This window comes from Archocentrus centrarchus, chromosome 21 (genome assembly GCF_007364275.1).
Source record: "Archocentrus centrarchus isolate MPI-CPG fArcCen1 chromosome 21, fArcCen1, whole genome shotgun sequence".
Taxonomy (NCBI): domain Eukaryota; kingdom Metazoa; phylum Chordata; class Actinopteri; order Cichliformes; family Cichlidae; genus Archocentrus; species Archocentrus centrarchus.
The window spans coordinates 1,874,781-1,897,462 of record NC_044366.1 but is presented as its reverse complement, the minus strand read 5'-3'; the positions used below and the strand labels follow the sequence as shown (position 1 = coordinate 1,897,462).

General features: G+C 44.4%; 1 long non-coding RNA gene across 1 annotated transcript; it reads left to right on the top strand.

Annotated features, from left to right (window-relative positions):
- Positions 1-7,695: 7,695 nt before the first annotated feature.
- Positions 7,696-20,491, top strand: LOC115800246 (uncharacterized). The gene is made up of 3 exons (XR_004021646.1): positions 7,696-7,714; positions 8,806-8,915; positions 20,420-20,491. It is a non-coding gene; the product is annotated as an uncharacterized LOC115800246 (long non-coding RNA).
- The last annotated feature ends 2,191 nt before the right edge of the window (positions 20,492-22,682 follow it).

Below are 22,682 nucleotides of genomic sequence, written 5' to 3'. Positions count from 1 at the left end.
GGCTGCAGCTGATCAGAGGAACACGTGGCAGCCACGAAGCTGCTTCATCTGTGAGTCCCCCACAAAAGGGACACCAGCTCCACCAGAGTGAGCCTGTATATGCTGGGACTGGCTCAGGGAAGGAACTCTGTTCCTTTGTTAAATCCATGTGACCTGCCGGATCGCCGGCGGTCTCGACTGCCGACTGCTTTTAAATGCCAGTAAAAGTGAAACCACAGAGCAATAAGTCTTTTTGCATGTAAAACCAGAGGATTTACACTTACATATGACGCATTCAATGTGTCCCAGAGGTCTGTATCGCAAAAATCACGTAGAAAGCACTAACAAGAACACGTACTCCATGTGCTTTATTGTGTGCATTAGCAAGTACAGCTATGGCATTTCTGTATCTAGCATAATATGTAGATACAGAAAATGGTTTTCAATTTCTCTGTGGGTTAGTGCACTCTTCAGCTACCTTATGTAGTTACTATGGATTACCTTCATACATATTATTATAATTAGAGTTCTGAAGGTTCTGTTGATGTAAAGTGAGTTGTAATATTCCACACGATGGTACTAAAGCATGTATAACTGTAACGACATGGTCTGGCAGACTTGTTCTATTATAGGTCTCAAAGGCGTAGATCAGCAAACAGAGGAACTTTGATATTTGAAGGTGCTTTGCTTCTACTTAGATTGCTAGTTGGGCTATTAACTGTCACAAACTAAACATGGAGAAGAGAGCAGCTTTCATGTCATACCCAACTGGCTCTAACTCTTACAAACTTACATATTCTGTGCTGCCTTCGACCTTTAGCACTCATCATGGTTTCCGCCCGGTCTCTCTGTGAGCTGTTCCAGCAGCATGTTGATGTGGTTGATTGGCTTCATCTAAACTTGTGTTGAATAGCTGAAACCTGTGGATGCAGCAATCCAACCCTTTCAGTTCAAACCTGATGGCCAGCTGGTGCCTTTGTGTTTTTTGAATCAGGTACTCCAGTTTCTTCCCACAGTCCAAAGTCATGCACACTAAATGAACTGTGACTCTAAGACTGTGTTCACACTGGTAGGCCTTAATGCTCAATTCCAATTTTTTGTGAAATCCATTTTTTTTTTGCGTGGTCACTCACATTTCCAAATATGTGCGACTGGTATATGATCTCCTGTGTGAACTGCCAACAACCTAAAAGTGTCCGGCATGTGCAGTAGAGGACGCAATAACGTCACACGTAGTGAGTGTGCTCAGTGTTTGCAGAAGTAAACATGGATCAGGATGCAGAATAGTGACGTTTGTCGAGTGTCAATGACGTGCAGGTCGGATGACTGCGACCTGGCCGTACAGACACAGGTCGCATTTGAAAAAAGATCGGATACGTATCAGATTTAGGACCACATATCCAAGTGGCCTGGGTCACATTTGTAAAAATCGGACCTGTGGTGTTCAGATTGTTATGAAAAGATCGGATACAGGTCACACAGTTCGCCCTGTGAGGGACAGTCCAGTCTCCCCACCTGTCACCCAAAGCTGGGAAAGCTTCCAGCCTTGGATCGTGGGGAAGTCACAGTCTAAGATCAGGAAGTGACTTTCAGTGAGTAATTTCACACTTGCTTAAAAGTCCAAGAACTGTAGAGCAATTTTTTCTGACTAACCTTTGAAAAGATCACGATCATCAGTCTGCTGAACTAACACAAACTCTGGAGTACTTGACTTTATAAAATGCAAGTCTCCCAGAATTCAGGCTGCTTAACAGATGGACTTAAAGTGGTAATAAAACCTTGTCTTAGCGGTTTAAGCAGGGACGGCTGCTGACTGATCGAGCAGAAATAATACCGACTGTCACTTTTGAACCATCTCAAGTTTTGGCTTAACGTCATCGGGGGTTAACTCTTTTTCTTTCAGCTTCTGAGTCTCCCTCTTTGCCTTCATGCCATCTTCTGACAACACAACTCTATTCACCAGTTCATCCACCACAGAAATCTCTGGATTGCTATCAGGTGAAACAGAGCTGCTCTCCTGCTTCACCTCTGTGAAGTCTTTATTCTCAGGAGATTTTGCACCTGGTGGCAGACAGTGGAAATGAGGCTAATACAGGACAGATGTAAACATTTATGTCAGAATGATGAAGCAATAAAAGCAAGAAACAGCAGCTGAAGTTGGGTCAGAACTTTCTGAAACTCTGCCTCTGCACTTAAGATGACTCTTTGATGACTCTGACTGATAGTATTTGTAACTTTAGGGTGTCCCTCAGACGCACTCAGTGACAAGGGCGAATTAAACATTTACCCTAATGGAAGAGGGATAAAAGCGAGATGATGGGTGACTGTAATGTAAGACACATCCAAGTCGATCTCACACAGTCCTAGAAGAAAGCAACCATAAAAAGATGATTATGAGATGATGAGTGGGAACCAGCTGGGATCTCTGCCTGGATACAGAGTTTGGAGGAAAAGAAGAAAAAAGCTGGACACGCCCACGTAGGTCATTAGCTCCCCTCTGAACAGCTTGGTGTGCAGCGTAAAATCACCTGAGAACAGAACAGTTACAGGACGAGACAACAGTTTCTATTCAGGAAAATCTGATGAATAATGTAATGGGATGAATTATTAAATAATGTGTCCTGGTTTCGTGGGCTCTTTCACAGCATTCCTCACGAGCTGAAAATGCCTGAAGTCAGAATGACTTTCAAGCTCAGTACGTACGAGTACGTACATACATTTGTCATATATTCAACTTCTTCACGTCCACATGCTCATTCATATCTGTGTGACATTCATACGTATTAGCCTGGAGCAGGATGCTTAAATGAACTATTACCTGGACCATCCTCCACTCTGTCTCCGTACCTGCTCTCGCTGCTTGTGAACAGGAAGGGAACTTTATGTCGGTTTCCTTGTGGCTGAGGGGCAGGCAGAGTCGGAGTAAAGCTGATATTCAAAGATGGGTCTGAAAAGTAAAGTGAGTGCATTCTGTCATACAGCCAGCAGGGGGCTCAGGAACTCAAACCAGCCAATTAGCAGTCTCTACCTGTCTCACACACACTGGTGGGAGGAGCCAAACATGTAAGCAATGGCACATGATCATGGATCGTAACACTTGTCGGAATAAATATCCATTATCAGCCTGTTAGTGAGGAATGTGTTCTCATCGGCACGTACTCTCAGTTGGTGGCTGTTGATAAAGTTTCTGCTTCATCGAGGTTGAGCTGATTTAGTTCCTTTTGTTCAGCTATTCATTCTAACACACACTCTACCAGAGCTGTGTTACTATTTTAAGAGGGGTTTTTACAGAAAAGGAAATGTTAATTATGCTGCAGGGACCTTTGCTTAATTTCTTGTTCCAACCCCTCCAAACCAGAAATATTCTCCATTCAGTCCCTTATCTCCCTTTCTTTGAATGACTGTGACTCTGACTCAGAGGAGACCTGAGGCTGCAGAAGTGGAGCAGTGAAATGGGTCACCTTCTCCTTGCTCATCCACCTCATGAGTAATTTAGTCGAGCTGTGCTCCACACCGAGGACTGACAAGCAAACAGAAGTCATATTCTTCCCCGAACAAGACTTGGATACCCAGACACGCTCACACATGGATTTTCAAATACCTTCCAAAGCATCATTATTTTGTTGCCCTCACCCGTGGATGACAAATTAGTATTCGTGCTGGGGTACATTTGGACTGCATTTGTTGTTAGGGTGCAGCCTCGTGCTCACACTAATTCAGCTGGAGAATGTTCAAGTTTCCTAAGTGGGCCTCAGAAATTGTTCAAAAATAAATGTGAATTGGCCTTCAGTCTCTCTCAGGCACATTTGTATTATAGGGTGAGTGAGACGGCCCATGTTTGGACGCCGTCACTGAACATGTTCTAAGGTGGGCGTCAAAGTCTGTAGCAGCCTGGTCAACTGTCAGTGACCTAATTAAACTGCTATATTTGCTTTGGAGAGAGGGGCGCATACATCAAGTGAAATCGTTAGCAGCTACAGCGAAAAAAAGAAAATACCGAGGTGCCAGGCAGCTTTGTAACCGCTTCGTATTTGCTCGACTCCGTGTTCGATCGCGCCCCCGCCAAAACAAACTCTCCGAGGCCAACTCCTTTCTGCTCACATCTGCTGCAGCTGCACAGTGACATCAGGTTACTCAGAGAGATGTCTCACAGCATGCTGCTGCAGACGCCGCTGTGTGAAATACGCAGAAAACAGTTCAGTGTTTGAAACAGGCTGATCGATGGTGGCCAAAAAGATTATTTTTCAAGGTGTAGAATAAAAGTTATTCGCTTTATGTTGTGTTAAGAGTGAGATGGTGGTTAAAACTCAATGACATCATCTCAAAGGTAAACTCCAGCCACAGCCGAGCACTCACTGAACCCGGATACTAACCTAACCTCCCTTTCCACATGCTTTCCAGTGATAAGCTAATAACCTGCTAGTTCCAGCTTCATTCCTGTACAGATGTGAGCATCAAATCCATGTTTTCATTCAAATTTTGGTAAGAAGTCACCGACCTGCTGAGGTGCCAAACAGCTGTGTGTCGTTCGACTCTGGTCGCTCAAACCAAACCTGTTTCTCCACATCTTTGCAGAGTTTGCTCGTGATCTCGAAGTGATGCTGCACAACATGCTGTCATAGGAGACGCAGCAGCTGACATGATAACGACTCCACGGTCCAGTGTTTGAATCAGGGTGATCTATGACAGCTAATAATATTATTTTCCAGGCGTAGGATGAAAGTTGTTCATTTTATGTGGGTAATAAGTGTGAGTGTCTGTTTGATAGCTGTTAAATCTCAATGATATCCACTCAAAAGTCAAACTCTGGACCTCCAGCTACAACCAAGTGCTCACTTTCTCGTGAATGTCATTAGTCTCCCTTCCTTCCTTCCTCCCTTCCTTCCTTGATGTCCCCCATTTTATCTTAATGGTGCTTGGCGCACTGATACTGAGTGTGATTGGATTATTAGCCACAATTAAGGACAGGGTAGCAAATGGCTTTCAATGAGGCATTAACTATCAGAGGAGAGCCGACAGCGTGTGAGCGAGAGGACGATGCCATCTTTAGGAGGGTGACGACGGATGTGCCAGACTGGAAAATGTCAACTTTCAGTACTTTCGTGCACAGCACATGCTCCACACACACACACACACACACACACACACACACACACACACACACACACACACACTGTACATCCATACAGACAGCAGATACATATGCTGATGGCTGTAAACAAGCACACACACTCAAGCTGTCACAGAGATGGATGTTCAGGGTTTATGAAGAATGCAGGCTGCAGACATTCGTGCCAAGACTTTGAGGGTGCTTAAGAGAAAGAAACGACAGTCTGCCTGTTTTTACTGCACTCTTGCATCATAACCTTTTATCCATCTCCTGTTTTTTTTTCTCTCTACAACACTCATGATGGAGCTCTTCATGCACGCAGCTTACATTTGATGTACAGCACACCTCCGAGTGACTTACGTGAAGAAATAAAATGTTCCAGACTGTTACCGAGCCAGCGGGCAACCACAGTAACGTGATCATTAGGTTACACCCTGTATGTGCTGCACTCGCTCTTTTTATGGTGCATTAGGGAGGACACATTTATGCCCTCAAAGTAAAGGAAGACACTATTGCTTGGGTGTTTCCACTGAAATGAGAATTTTTATTTCAGGAGGAGAATGACGATATGAAACATACATGCTATAAAGATGATGTCATAATAAATGACTTAATGTCCCACATGCAGAAACGTGTCCTTTTAAGGTATCAGCTCTTTTATAGTCTAATCACTTTATTGTATTTCTGAGAGAGAAATGGCACCTGATAAAAAATTTTATTTCATGTACTATAGAAAAGATTATTACCTTCCCACATGTCTCTGTTAATAGTTTGATGCATTGGGTAATTAGATCCGTTCATTACAGTTTTAGTGCTACTTCAAATTTTTGTAGCTACCAAAGTAGCTAAGGAACACAAAAACATATGGCTACAATGATGGGCCAAGAAACATATATATAAATTTGTTCTTAATGATATGACATCATTGTTTTCTATTTCTGCTTCGATTTGAGCTTTTTATAGATGCACGATGAATTGGGGTCCCAGTGGACTCCAGTTAAAAGCTTGTGCAGTTTTAATAAATGGAGCTATTTATTGATGTAATTTTTGCCGTGCATCCACACAGTATCAAAGGAGGTAGGGGCCCTCTGTTAGCTGTTTTAAAGAATATCAACTCAGATGCCATCGCTGCCTCGATCACCCGCACAGGGAACGTTCCAGACTGGAAATGATCAGAACTTTGGAGACATTTCTGATCTACCTGAGGCAGCTGGGTTGTCCCCTGTTTATGCCATACATGAAAAGGAGAGCTGATACAGCTACACTAAACACTAACAATAACCCTCCTTTGAGTGAGGAAAACTCCACCTGCTGAGTCCAGTGTTTGGCTGGAAAATCTATTTGGAAAAAAGGTGCCACAGCCAGCATGCCCTGAGCACAGCATGAGGAAAATTGTGTGCTAGACTTGCCTGTAGTGTGTGTTTAGTTGTTTCCAGTTCTACAACTAGCGAGAGCTCGGTTTGCAGTGCTGGCAATCAGTCAGACTCGTTCTCGTGGGTGTTGATCTCTGTCAGTGCTTCTCTTTGCCACCGACTCTGTTCACATTTGTGGACAGAACTTTTAGGCATAGCCAATGAGTGGAGGGTGGAAGCTGTTGGGTTCGATGTTCTCATGCTGTTTGCAGATGATGTGGTTCTGTTGCCATGACCTTCAGCTTGTGCTGGGACAGTTTGTAGCTGAGTGTGAACTTGTTGGGATGAGAACCTCAAACTCTGAAGCTGAGGCGATGCCTAACAGACAGCTAGCAGCTACAACCATCCACCTGTTAATCAAAAGTCTCTTTATGAAATAGTCTTTGGTTATCAGCTGAGTCAGAGGTTAACTGGTTATTAACTGGTTACATTTACTTTAATGTATACCAACACTACTCAAGGTACTCTTGGTATTTAGTACCAGGACCTCACCTCACCTCTGGCTACTGCCCAACCCACGATTATCTTTGGAGTAGATTGGAGCAGGAAACTAGCAGACTGGTACAGAGTCTGCAGGGATGAGGATGTGGAGAATAAAGCTGATTTACTGGGTGATCTCCATTCCTACCCTCACCCGTGGCCATGAGCTGATTAGTAACAGGTTGAGGAACTTGGTCATTCAAGAAGAGTTCTGAGTAGAGCTGCTATTCCTCCACACTGACAGGAACAAGCAAAGGTGGTCTTCTGGACACATCCTAGGTGATATGTTTTAGGCATGTTCAGCAGGCAGGAGACGGATGATGTCTCTTGGCTGCTTGGGAACATGTTGATATCTTCTAACAAGAGCCGGGGGAGATGAGCTGGAAGTGAGACCTGGATAAGGTGCAGAAAATGGATGGATGAATGCACCAAATGCACCTAGCTTACAGATTCTGTGTGTTGAGCTAACATTAAATCTTGGAAGATGCAGGCAAATATATCGGCCTTTTCTGACAGTCTGCTACATTCACATATTGCTCTGCAAATGTGTTACTCCACTTTAAATATTGTGGATATTTTTACTGCCTACTTCAGTGTGAGGCAGAGTCAGAAGTAGCCACTCAAAATTTAAACACCTTATTGTGAGACTCACAATGTGGTCTTTGTGCTGCAGGTGCTTTTGAGAGGCAGAGAGTGACAGCGACACACACACAACCCAGCAAAGGTGATGGAAGTGAGTGACACCGGTGTGTTCAGTCCCCGGGGACAAACAGCTACTGAGAGTGAGATGGAGGGCTGGAAACCAACTGACAGAATAAAGGAAAGATAAAAACAGACAGCACCAAGAGTCCGAATGCTTCAACAGCTGCATTTGCATTTGACATTTCAGGCCTTCTGCAGATGCTCTTAGGAACTGAAAATGATTGCTGTGGTAGGAAAAGCCAGGCCACATAAGTTAAGATTTATATGTAAGAAAATCCCCCATTAACAGCCTAAACTGCAAATGAATTGTTGCTGCTGCAGGAAAAAAAAGCATCCCATAACTCCTGACTGAGATGTTACAGATTCATGGTTTCTGCCAAAACTTATTTCCGAAGTCAGGAATCACTGTTGACGGGAAATTTCTCAGTGCGGGCAAAGTGACGCATGAAAGCTCAGGAGGAAAATACAAAGCAGTATCTCCAACAGCAGCAAATGAGTGCTCCGTCCATCCGGAGAGAGATGGATGCAGCAACAATGACGCTACCTACCGAGGAAGCTTTTTCATACACAGTCAGCAGGCGCTAACAAGAGAAGATTTAAGTCCAGGAAGTGTGCAGTTTATGTCACAGTACATGAGTGCGGCTAATTAAATCCTTTAGACTTTCAAAAAATTAAGTTATCTCTTGCTGACAGTTGGTGCCACCAAATTTGCCAAGTGTAGCCCTGAATTCCAAACTACTGCAATGCAAGAGTGAGGAGTGCAGTGTGAGGCTAATCTGCTCCGAGTGCGAGATGCAAAGGATGAAAAGGAGGCAGTGATAATTGGGAGGGTTGCATCAGGCTTGTCACTCTGGATGGATCAGTTCCAGCAAATTTAGCCTCAGCTGATTGTACATCAGTCTGACTCTTTGAATCTTATTAAGCAAACCTAACTTAGTCTTTCTTAACACGATTTTTAGTGTATAAAATACTTTTTTCACCAGTAATGTCTCTGAGAATTATCATCAACTATCAAATAGGTCTTTTAAAATAAAGAAAAGTTGGTGGCGCTAATTCTGAGCTGTTAGATTGTTGCAAAGTCTCCAGCTATCACGGACTGTCTGCTTGAATCCGTCTTCACAGACTCTGATGTTAAAACGTCCGACACTGCAGCAGGAAGCCTGTTTACAGCCTGATGCAGAGACAGCAGCATCTGTGTTACAGCCAGCACAGGAGTTTACTCTTCAGTTTGGGTGAGTGATGTTGTAGCATTCTATTAGTCTTTTAATTAGCACTAATTATCTGTATGATGTACTCATGCAGTTAATCAGTGAAGCTTTCTGTCATCGTGGTTACTTCTGACTAATGTGGACGTAGCCACTGACCTCACATAACGTGCCAGAAACCTCTTCTTTAGCTCCATTTTTGGTGTCCATCAGTTCCTGAGGTGTGGATCTGGGATGATGGTGTGCAGCGGGCGGCCGCCTGTGCGCGGGGAGGGTCGGACTGCAGAGCAGGGTGAGGGTGACCTGCTGGTTTGTCTTTGGGCCGCGTGTTTCAGATTCACTCTTTATAAAAAAGTTTGAATTAGTGAAGCTTTATGCATAAAGTAAGTGGAATGGACGTGCTGTAAAATGCAACGAGGTGCAATACGAATCAAATTATCAATGCGATATTTGGTTTATTGAGTAGGATCGGTATTGCATGTTATGTTGTCTCATCCAGACACGTAATATATCACTGCAGGTACGCTGTGTTCATGTACAGCACCTGTACACCTTATTTCAGTGTGTGCATTTAAATCAAACCTCCAGCCATTCTGTTGTTTCCCTTCTTCATCACCACACAGTGACTTTTGTTCTGAGAGCGAGTAGGAGACAGATTGAATGTCTGTTGAGTTTTCCTTTTTCCTCCCAGCTCTTGGTCCTTCTCCAGCCGCATGTTGGCAGGAGCGTGTGGCAGGAACCATTAGGATGAGAAATGACAGCGAAGTCTGGGCCAACCTTCAGGGCCTGCACAGAGGAGAGTCTTAACAACCGCATGCACTCAGAAACAGCACTCTCACTCAGTACATGCATACTGTAACACTCCAACCACACGGCAGACGTCACGTCCTTCCTCGCTCCACCAGTACGCTCAACTTCTCTGAACCAGCGGCGAACAAACTGAGCCTCGGACAGTTAAGAGGAGAGGCTGGCCTCTGTGCAGCTGGACTTTTATCTGCAGAGCCCGTGTGATCCAAAGTGGGACGAGCCGTGCAGACAAAGGGGGAGAAGCACTTAGGGATAACAACCACAGCAGACTTCTCACTTCACAGCTGTTTTGCTGCTGTGATGAATTATTTCCAGGCCACGGAGATTCACCATAAAGCAAACGATGAATCCTCTCTGACAGCCCTCTTCAGGCCTGTGTACTGTACGCCTTCGTACTGTCGGCAGGAGCTCCCGCATTCATTATGGAAATTGAAAGTATCTTTGCAAATCGCGTTCATATTGTAAACGAGCTTTTTGAGGAGAATTGTGTGGAATCTGTGACTCGGGGTGAAAGTTAACTCAGCATTACAGTGTGTATGTTAGAGTTTATTTAAATAGTGCTGCAGCCAAAACTAGCACATCACTGTTCTGTATTTACTGGAATATCCATGTGTGGCTGTCACACACGAGCTCAGAAATCTCCACTTTGTTCCAGACCAGTTGGCATAACATCATCAAATGGATGAAGGAGTTTTTTATGAGCAGCTCACAGAGATAGACATCCAGCCAAGTTCATATCTGTGGAATGTCTTATGGCTTCGCTACGCACCACTGCCAAAGCGGAGGATCTGGAGTATCACGTATCCATCCCAACTTCCATCATATTCCTTTAGTGTTAAGTCTCACTCCAGAAACCACAGTCTGCTCGTGCAGCCAGCACCCCTTCCAGTGAATGTGCCGCAACTGGTTGTGTGACAGTGTGGCGTGCAGGCGTTTGGCTTTTACGCCGAGCTCTGAAGCTCACTCACCCTCACATTGTGAAAAGGTCTCAGCCCAGAGGGAGAGCCGGGTTCCTGCTCTGTCAGCCGTGATCATGTAACCGCCTCTCCGAGGACTCTAAAGGCCACAGGTGCAGGTAGAAGCAAGGCGTCACTCCCACACGTGGCGCTGTGGTCTCTGGGACTCTGGGATGCAGAATCAGGTGGTCTTGGCAGCTTTATGTAGCTGAGGGACAGCTTGAGGGTGTGATGGAGGGGGCGTTGAGTTCCAGTGGCACCGCGCCCGACATCGTCCAGGCGGAGTTACGCACTGCTTCACAGGGAAAGAGACAAACACAGCCCTGTGCCACCACCTCTGCAGGCTCTGGCTCCTTCCTCTGCTGTGTCGGGCAAACGAGCACTTATTTTAAATCCAGAGGTGACCGCGTTTGGAGCGACCTTCCTCCCTCTGAGCTGCTTCATTTTAAACATTTGCTCATTCTCACAGAGTGCTTCATAATTTAGATCAAATCCAAACATTAAAGTGTGCAAAGCCAACATGCATGAAATAAACAGAAGCATGTATTCCTGAGAGGCACACCTTACACCTGTGAAGGGGACATACCAAAAATAAAAATATGAGACTGCTTAAGAAAAAGCAAAGTCCTTTTAGAATATGTTTCAGGACAAAAAGAACCATTTTTGATGAGTTTGTACAGTTAATAATCTAAAGGTTTGAGACGTCTTCTCAAATATGAAGCATACAAAGAGATATGAATACACAGAGCTCACTAATATACATCATGTCATCCAAATGTTCAGTCTACAGAAACAGTAGTTTTCTCCATTTCATAATCCTGATATGATATTTCTGTAACATCCAGACTTTAGGAATGAAGGCAGATTTTTGAATAATGATCATTTTTTTTTGCATCTCACATGTTGATTTAAAGTAACCTGAATAAATGCAGACCGCAGCCTTTCATAAATTTTTTCCGTTAATCCAGTGTGAGGAAATTACAGCATCCCTGACAGCCTGACGGGCTGCAGACAGCAGGCAGGCGTGTTTGCATCATAACAGATTTTACAGCAGTTATGAAAAGAAAAAAAACAAGAAGCTGCAAACATGCAAACTAAAATAAAAAGTTAGAACATATTTATGACACATTTATGTTCCCCTCAGTAAAAATACTCTGACAACAACAAGGCCTCAGACAGGAGCAGCACACATTACTCACAAAACATCATAGGCTATCATAGGCTGAGAGGTGGTGTACACCTGTACAGGTCTCCAGCCTGTCGCAGGGCTAACACAAAGAGACAGACAATCATTCACACCTATGAGCAATTTAGAATCAGCAGGTAATCTAACCCCACTGACTGCATGTCTTTGGACTGTGGGAGGAAACCAGAGTACCCACACAGACACAACAGAAAGGAGTTTCAAACCCAGGACCTTCTATCTGTGAGGCAGCAGTGCTAACCACCACACCACCAAATATGATGATGAATTTTGGACTCTTACTTATCAGGACTAAACTCAGGGAAACGCTGCTTCAGCTTCTTGTTTTCAGACAAGTGTACTGGGCCACACCTCTTCAGGTGTTTCAGTCCCATTGCCACAGGTGTGTAAAATCAAGCACGTCTCCATGCAGTCTACCTGTGTAAGAACGGGTCGTTTTAAAGAGCTCAGTGAATTTGAGCCACTGCTGCAAGAAGCTGGTTGATGAACCTTCTTCTGTTAGATATTCCATGTTCAGCAGTAAGTGGCATTATTGCATAAATATTTAGGAAGCAGTAAAGTTACAGAGTGGGCTGATCGAGTGCTGAGGCCTACAGTGTGTAAAAGTCTCCAAACCTCCTCTGGCATTAACATCAGCACAAACACCGGGAGCTTCAAGTCCAAGCAGCTCCTGAAAAAAGACACAACTGATGCACAAACTGAGTAAGATGATGCATAAATATTCTCCAGAATGCAGGAAATCAAGTGTCTGGGGTTTTTACCCCAATTGGCAAGACTTGAAAACCACTTGAAAAGCAGAATAAAGTAAGCAGTGAATTTAAGTAAAACACACCTGTCCATCCTGGCTCCAGGTCAGGAGCAGACACTGTCATACTCCCTCCTCCCAGCCACCTCCCGCAGCTCTTTGGAGGCGTTCTGGAGCGAGCTGAGACACATCATGCATGCCCGAACCACCTCCATTGGTTCCTTTCGATGTCGAGGAGCGCTGGCTCTACTCTGGGCTCCTCATCCTAACTGTAAAGAAGACACCCTTCAGAGGAAGCTCGTTTCTGCTGCTTGTCCTTCATCTTGTCCTTCAGCTCTCACGTCACCATAACCGACCAATACACCGTCCACATCACTGCTTTGTCACCAGAGTTTCTTCAGTCTGCAGCAGGCGTGTTTTTCTCACCATCGTTAGGAGCGGTTCCCATAAAATAACTGTCCTCTCTTTTCTGCTCAGACTTTAGAAAAATAATCAGATTGAAACTCAAACTGACCTGTTCTGATAAACAGACCCGACGTCTCATCCATCTTTCTCCCAGTTTCTCTCATCATTGCTCATCTGTGTCCTGTCGCCAACCTCTGCTCCCCCCACCCGTCCTAGGATCCTGTCCTCATGTCTCTCCACACTCTGTGAGTGGGAAGTCACAATGAAATATGTTTCTGCATCTGTGTGTGTGTGTGTGTGTGTGTGTGTGTGTGTGTGTGTGTGTGTGTGTGTGTGTGTGTGTGTGTGTGTGTGTGTGTTGCCAGCATGGTGCTAACTGGAGCACAGAACCCTAACATGAGGCCTGTGCTGCACTCAGCTGCACTCGTGCTGCGGTGCGCTCCTTGAAGAAGTGATTGAGCCATTTGAAGTAACAGCCACTTCTTCTCTCCTCGGAGGACTGGCTGCTGGTAAAATTCTTCCTTCAGTGACACGTTGATGTGTTTATTGCACCAAACGTGAGCCCCTCTGGAGTCTCGGTGAACAGCTGACAGAGAGGAGGCCGTCACTTTTTACAGAAACAATTTGCTCAGATTAATTTGAACATCACCCTGAAAGGCTGATCGTCCGCCGGCTGTACATTCACACACTGCAGCCGTCATACTGCAGGCTTTTTATTATAACAACAGTAATATTTGTTTCCATCGGCAGCATGGGAAATAATAAGTGCATTTATTAATCAAAACTTGCTCATTTTTCTCCATTTTGCATCAGCTAAGAGAATAGCAATATAACAGATACTGATAGAGCATCAGGGCATGAAATGGGAACACATTTTAGGAACACGCCCCACTCAGATAGTCCATCTTTTCCAACATTGAGACATGATTTAATTTTCAATAAATAGCAGCACAATAATACGTCAAGAGTCAGCAGCTGATATTATAAAGGAGGAAACCTCAGAGCTTTGTGCTGCTTTTGTTTGTTCCAGTAAAAGAAACGTCACAACCAAGTAAGACGGAAGTTATTTTCTACTAAACTTTACTGGTAACAAAGTGCTGAATTAAACTGTAAATAATCTTCTCTTCAGACAGTTTGGTTACAAGTGACTGACTGATATTTATTATGTAAATCATATCAAGTAAACATCTCAGTGAGGGAAAAATCATGCTGCATATCTATACTAATGAACACCCCCCTTCCCCGCGTTCATGAAGTCTGTTTCTGCTTGTTTGCTCAGAGACATTCACACCAGTGGCTGCTGGAGGTCATTTTGTAGCTCTGAGGTGCTCATCCTGTTCCTCCTGCACAAAGGAGCAGATGGTGGTCCTGCTGATGGGTTAAGGACCTTCTCCTGTCCAGCTCTCCTACAGTAACTGCCTGTCTCCTGGAGTCTCCTCCATGCTCTGAGACTGTGCTGGGAGACACAGCAAACCTTCTGCCAATGGCACGTATTGATGTGCCATCCTGGAGGAGTTGGACTACCTGTGCAGCCTCTGTAGGGTCCAGGTATGACCTCATGCTACCAGCAGTGACTCTGACCCTAGCCAAATGCAGAACTAGTGAAAACCAGTCAGAAAAGATGAGGAGGGAAAAACCTCATCAATATCACAGAGGTTTACTGAACTCTGATTAAAGGCTTCCTTTCATTTTTCTGAGCAGTGTATTTATTAATCTGCTTTGTTACAAGTTTTCCAGGATTGTTGGATGAGAACTTTTCTGCTTTGAAGGGAAAGCAAACCGATGCTAACACGGTGCCAGGGAGGCACTCAGAGACCAAGCAGATAAAAACAAGGTGGATGTTTGTTGTCTGCTCCTCACGACAAAGACAGGAACCCTACAGTCAAATGCTGCACTCACAGAAAGCGATTTTCAGCTTTGCTAAATTGTTTTTCCAATTAAAAAAATACTTGAACACAACCAGAAACTATTCACATTTTTATTTCTTTTTCAAACACCTGTAGAAATGGGGCGGGACAGTAAACCTCACATTACAGCAGGTGTGCTCACCCAGTACTTACTTTGAAATCTCAGTGCTTAGTTTTTTTTGGGGGGGGCCTCGTGTCATGGCCTCATGTAGAGCCAACGCACCAGAGCCACCAGCAGGTCATCGCAGTCCTGAAAGCTCCACTGACTCATTTTTCAGATGATGAGACCTCGACAAACAGAAGTGTGACCCCCAAATAATCTGTGACACACCGAGATAACGAGGTGAGCAGGAGGCTGTCACCACAACAGGACAAACAGAGCAATTACACCATTTTGTAATAGTTGTAACATCATATTCATTATAGTTACCATAAATGTGCAGACAGTTTGTAGACTGACCACAGAAAACACATTTAATTTGAGCTCTTTATGTTTGTCTCAGAGCTCCGTCTTCCTCACTTTCCTTCTGCTCATCATCACTTAAATTCTGTGTGTTTGTGTGAGGAGCGTTTTGTACTCAGACAGGAGCGCACATAAAACAGAAGCTCTGCAATAACAGCGACTATATCTAAATTTGTCTTGAAGCTCAGGAGCCCGCTGCAGCACAGACTCTCCGGTTTATCTGCGCCATATAAATTTCATTATTGTCACAGCCTGTTAGACTTGATTTCCAGTGATGCTTAGCATCCATTCGTACTCCTGAATAATGCCCTCCTTTTTTTAATATCCTTGCCGGGAAGCACGAGAAGAAAAAGTAAATCGTAAGTTAATTAAATCTGGAACATTCCAGATTTTAATCACGGACTTGAAAGGTAGCAGAATGGAGGAAAAAGCTAAACAGTGATTTTCTGCTCATGCCCACCTAAATAGAATAAGAGAAATGCGTGCATGTCATTTACTAGAAAGATCTTTGTACAAGAGGTTCAAAGAAAAGCTGAGGCATTTTAAATTAGACACGGCCTCGTACTTCTCCACTAGTTTTATCAGTAATTACACTACTCATCTCTAAATCACACTGTCATCATGCTTAATCGAGCAAAAATTGGACACATAAGAAAAAAAATAATTAAGGTGCCCTTTTCCATCAAAGAAATTCATTAATAAATATACAGAAGCAGAGATGTTCTGGCAGTTTCCTGAGAACAGAGCTGAGCTCGTTTCAGGCGTTTTTCTTCTGAGGATGCTCGTTCTTCTAAACGAGCTCAGAGGCTTTCAGTGACCACCTGCTAACCGAGCACTTAGTGCAGAAGTTAATTTGCAGTAAAGTTCCTCGTCAACCAGGACTCTCATTATTTCACTTACAGCTGATTTTGTGTATTTGAGCCTAAAACATTTCACAGGCGGAGCCGCAGCCATTCATTAATTACTCTGTTATTATCACCACAGCATCGCGCTTCCTCTGCAGGCTTACCTGCTCAGCATGAGTCACCAAGCATCAGACAGGGTCCGGTGTGACGTGCAGTCAGAAACCTGTCCGGTGTCCCGCTGCAGTATCTGCTGAGGTGCTGCAGTACAGCACAGGTGTGGGAAAGTGTGGATGCTTGAATCAAAATGATGAAATGAGCTTGTTTAGTGTCCAAAACTCTAAATGTGAAGTTTCTGTGCTTCCTCTGTGAACTGTGTGCACACGTTAAGATATTTTTGTTTCATTAAGTGTGAATGTTCACCTTTACTTTAAGACAAAGGTTATGATGCTCATATCTGACGGGTCCATTTCAGCTGCATGTGGCCGATCCCCATAAATGAGCCTGACATGCCCACCATATATGACAGATGATTCATCATGTCACCCTCTGGTTTGGGACTCTGCATATTGAGGTATCGAGTGTCGCCAGAAGTAACCATATTTAGACAAGAGGGTGGAGTGTGAAGTTATCGGTAAGCTTGGGCATGGAGCTGCATCCACAGAGTGTACGGGAGCAACACACACACACACACACACACACACACACACCTGCTAATCAGAGCTGAGATCCAGAATAATGAAATCCTCGAGTCTCACACACTGAACCTGGAGCTCCGCCTTCTTGGACGGTCTGTTAGTGTAATTAACTGCACAGCAGCCATATTATTGGTCAGATTACTGCGTTAAAGCTGAAGGACCCACAGTGTGTGTGGTGGGGGTGGAGGTCTCACACCTACAGGATGTCTGCACCCACCCCCTGAGGTAGAAGGCCAGCCACATCACTGCAGACACTTCACACCGCCCTCACGTTTTGCTATCAGGCAGAAGATCCAGACTAACACGATCCCACACAAACAGAGCGAGGAGCAGCCTTTTCCCCCGGAGCTCCCATCCAACCCCCCACCCCCCTTACACTGTAATCATTACCTCAGGTTTAATAATTTAATTTTCTATTATTATTTTTATTGTTGTCTATTTATTGTTCTTTCTATTAGTTTTTTTTTTTTTTGCTGATGTGCATGAAGAGATGCTGGTCTGAATTTCGTTGTACTTGTGTAACAGCAGTAAAAACTGTTCTCATGAATTAAGGCTTAAAGAACAGGCGAGTTATAAGAACTGGGCCCCTGTACCGCTGTGATGAAGAGTGTTTGTTTCAGGCTGCAAACGTGTTTTTTTTACTGCTGAAAAGTTTTAACATGCAGTCTGTGGGACTGACTCACTGCTGCCTCTGCAGGACATCAGGGGAACTGCAGCGCTGCCCTTAATGGCTGCTGCTTGCTCATCACCCTCCCTCCCTCCCTCTGTAAGCACCCCACACATGCACACAGTGATGATCAGCAGAGTTCAGGTGCTCTGACAAACAAAAACAAACTAATATTTGGTTTAAATTCTCCTTTTAAAACTGCATTCAGACAATTCATCCTGAATGGTTTAAATAAATCCCTCCTACAGTCAATGAATATTCATGCACATATTGTTCAGAACATAACAAGGATGGCTTCAACAGCTGCTAATGTAACACCAGGGCAGTTCCTCAAACTAGACAAAGGGATGATGTCGTGGATTGATTAGAGTTTAAGTGGGTGACCGTGGGTCCACTCCCCGTCTCTGACCACGGTCCGAGTCCGTCTGTGGAAGCAGGTATTATTCAGCAGCCGGCATGTTTAGGAGGCTCTGCCCGTGTAAATAAACCAGGGTAAAAATTGCTATGCTGTTTCCATGGCAACACATAGCAAACTAGAGTCAGGCGAGCCACCGCTGGAGCGCGCTTCCTGGGCTGAGCGACAATTACGGCGGCCGTTAGAGCATCAAAGGCCATTTTAAAGCCGTCTGTGTAACCCTTACAAGCAGAGGAGGACACTTTGGTGTTCTGCTTTAAGGAGAGGTGGATAACACAGACGGCAAAAGAAAACAGTTTTAATTCAGCAGCTTTGTTCCCATCTAATAATTGCCCTCCTTTTCACAAGCAGCATTAGTGTCTTTCATCTGCCGCGTGCAGCCGCAGTATGAGGTTTTTATCATCCTTTCTTTGTTTTGCTATTAATTAGCAAGCCTTCATCCGTGTACACCGAGGCTGCAAGAGCCCACAAGTCTATTAATTCAACTCTGACATTAATTCTTCAACTCTCCCTCAAAGCTGCCGAATCCACTTCATTATTCACTTCTCACTTTGAGCAGCGCTGCAGCCAAATGGTGTCGGGAAAACTTGGAGCTTCACTTGTTGCAAAGTGTCTGCGTCTGATACAGTCACACGATTTTAGGCTAATCTGGGAGTTCGTTAATATTCTGTGACCCTCTGTCACAGCAGCTTTTCAGTGACCTGAGCCTGGATCCTCACATGTATGCAGCAGTTTATCGTCTGCGGGTCTAACACAGACAGTCAAACAACAACTTGCTGCTGCCCTGCGGGCCCCGAGCAGACAGGTAATTTCAGAGCATATTTATGAGATAAACCTGTGTTGTTTTATCAGCTGACAGCGATCTTCTCCTGCGGTAAATTACACCTTCTTATCGTTCTGCATCTGCATTCGTCTGAGTGGGTGAATTTTGGGTTGTGACAGGAGCATGAAGAAGGCGCCTCTTATCCCTAAAGGGAATCACATTTCCTCGTTTTCTTTGCATTATCGACAATATAGCAGGAAAAGCTGCTAATCCGCTTTGTGAAGTGATGACGCACCGACGTCGAAGCTATCAACGCTGAACTGGCTGATCTCAGACCAAATATTACATTTTCTTCTTTCTGAGTACAGGAGCGGGCAAACACACTAAAACTTTCTGCTGCCCACCACAAGTCAAAGTTGGTGGTAATTACAAAGAGCACTGCTTTAAAAAGACAACACATTTCTGCAGTGAAAACAAATGTTCTGAAACTGCTTTTAGTCCTGGATGAATTATGATGCTTTTGGCTGTTTGCAAAAAGAAAAATCTCTCTTATCTTGTGTTTGGAGCTTTGTCTCTCTGACACACACACTGATCTCAGTGACAGAAGCGAGGAGAGTCAAAGTTTCAAGCGTGGAATCACTTCAACAGAGCTGACGAGGCTCATTTCTACTAAAGAGCAGCCTCCAAACCCGAAACATTAACTGTGCCAAAAACTGCACTTCTAATGTCTCCAAAAGTGAGTCTTTCATACACTTCTGTGTTAAAATGCTCAAACAGCCTGATCTGAAAAGCTGATTTGGCCTCTATAGATGCACCGAATGGACAAAAGAACCAGGTCACCTGCACGTTACACCTGCAGGAGCTGCCATAAAATGCCATGAAGCTCCTGGCACACAGTTTTGTGCTGATGTTAATGGCAAAGGAGGCCAGGTGCACCTGTGGCAACACCTGACGACACCCTCTCAGCCATAAATGGTCACTTATGGCTAAAAAAACAAAAGTTGGCGGCAGACAAATTGCTGATGTTGCCCAAACCAGTGAGTGACATCACATCATTTTTAATATTCAGTCAGTTTTGATAAGCGAAAGTCAATGTTGAGCAGCTAAAGTAAATTATTTACAGAACTCATCTCCCTGTTAATGATTTAAATACAGCATCTCCAAATTAAAAACCTGCGCCTGAGCCATGCTAACCCTCGGCTACAGACGAGGTTTTAGTCTTCAGGGGCCAATGAAAGTAATCCTTCTGACATATTTGTTCACAAAAATATTGTTTTTGTTTGTCTCCACAACATCAACAGGGTCGGGATTAAGGTTGCAGTGATGGATAATTTCAGACTTTTTAATAAATATTAGCACAAATTACTCCCACATTTTCTTCAGGAAAGACCAACCATACTGCCAAACAGGGGAATGAGAGGGCACAGTGAGCCAGATTTACAGTTTTTTTAATAACACCCCAGCAAAATGCAACCAAATCTGTTGGAAAATCTAAGGACAAGGTGCCGCACACATGCACAAAACATGCAAATTAGAGCTTAAACAGCAGCTTCATCATCACATAGATGGAGTGTTCGGTCACCTGCTGGTTTCTTTCATTGCTCCTGTTGTGGATTCAAATGTGGTGTGATGATGGGATGTGGACCTCTGTGCTTACAGGTATGAATGAATGCCTTGACTTTCTGTTCCTGTCTGACACGTCCCATGATGGCTGCACTCAGAGCTGCCCGTCACAGGTCTGCGGTTCTAAACCCGGCTCAGAGGCAGGTCTTCTCAACATTAGCCAAACTGGAGGAGCCCAACACCCTGGGCTGGGAGGTTATTTCATCCCAGTGTGCCCCCTCAGACTGCCGACCTTGGCCTTGGAGAGGGGGAGCAGATGGACTGTGACCGTGGTGTTGCAGCTCATGGCCTGCAGGTGTGAAAAGGCAGACACACCCCCCCCCAACAGAGGGATTTAGAGATTTGGGGGGGCACTCTGTGTTGCTGGTATCATTTTACTGCTGTCAAATATGTTTACATTCAGTCAAGACTCTATGAGCTGTTATGGCTAAACACCACTTAGAAGTCGGGGGGGGGGGGACTCTTTTCATTTGGAGATACTTCCTGAAAAAGTAACCTGAGCCTTAGTCTGCAGCATGAGCTTCTTCTGATGACACAGAGACGTGTGCAGAGCAGCAATTTACACATTCCTGTAAAATCACAGCAAAAACTCAGGCCTGTCATACAGATAAAAAATATCATGCAAATTATTTGTAAATGCATTTTTCTAGGAGGAGGTGATGTCGATGTTTCAAACATGTTTGCTGCGTCCTCGCCCACAAACTCTTGTTGAAACAATGACTTCAGCAGATTTGGTCTAAAGCAAAAGGTCTCCTCAGAGCGCCGACAGCACCTCTGCAGCTCCATCCCGCCGTCCTAGCATGTTGGAATAATAAGTTTTCACCGTCCACATGCTCAGAGTTTTTACTCAAATCAAATTTGGGGCTGAAAACAAGAAAATCAGATGGTTAGATGTCACCTGGCGTCCTCCAAACCTTCACCATTCACAGCTTTTCTCCCTTCACTTCTCAACCAAATTTAGACCTAAATTTGGTTGAGAATTTTCCAAATTTCCAAATTTTCCAAATTTTCCAAATTTTCAAAGCCACATGTGACCAAACGGTGAAGAACAAACGATGCTGCTGCTGCTGTAACTCTTCTCACTAAATCCAAGAATCACCTGTATCATCCCAGCACTGCTGATCCTGCACCAGCACACCTGTGAGCTGAGATCCTCCAGCAGGGCTATATTTCCAAAGATTTGGAGGACTCGTGACTCTGGAGAGACCTGTCAGGTGAGATGAGGAGCTCTCTTTCCTTTTAGGAACATCTCTGTTAACATACTCTGTTTGTACGCATGTTTATTTACCTTTTAGTGCACATGTGCATCCTGAACTATCATCTCCTTTTCTTTGGTCTGTCATGTTTTAGTTAGTCTATGTATTTACATATTTCTTAACGTTGACACTGCAGGCTGTTACTTTCATTTGTTTGAGTTTGAATTTTTTTATAAATTAATCTGCCAATTAGAAGAGTTCAATCAAAGCATGTGTTATACATGTGCTATTAATTCCACAGGCACCCCGTGGATATGCTGTTTTTCTAAGATTGCAGATGATGGAGTCTCTCAATAAACTGCTGAGAAACGGTCACTAAGTATATTTTAGAGTTCTATTATTTAGTACGTGCTGAAATACAGCCTGCTCGGGCAAACAGCCAGCACAAACTGGATGAACATCTTTTCATTGTGCTCCATGTATAGGTTCACAGCAATTAGCGTGGGGCCGAGGGCCCATTTTGGACTGATGATCTTGATGACAGGCCCTGCTGCCCCCTTCAGCTGTGCTGCATCTCACACCAACCCTGTCAGCTTCAGGGTCCGGCGCCCATCTGCTAGCGGGCCCTTCATCTCTCATGGTCAGCCACCTGGACATCCATCAGCACCGGGGTCTGGGGCCTCTGGAGGTGCAGAGCTGAGTCTCCAAGACGTTTGTTCCCTGAGGAGGTGGGGGTGGAAGTCAGACTGTGGCCTGGGACCTTGTCGTCATCTCCCCCCCGGCTGGGCCGGGTCCACTTCTCTCTCTCATCACTGTATCAGCGTCGAGCTGAGCTTCGTGACAGCGAGACGAGCAGCACAGACAGCGGGGCGTTTCTGGCAGCCGGCGTACAAGATTTCTATCAATGAAGAGCTGATCTGAGAGGGTTTTAACAGAAAGATTTTTTACAGTTAAATATTCCTTAGAAAGGTTTAAATTTCATAAAATTTCTAACAGTCATATCACTCTTACCAATGCTTCTTGTGCTTTTACTAGAAAAATATACTCCAAAGAAAATATCCAAATATGCACTATATGGAAATGAGCATTCTTGAGTAGCATCT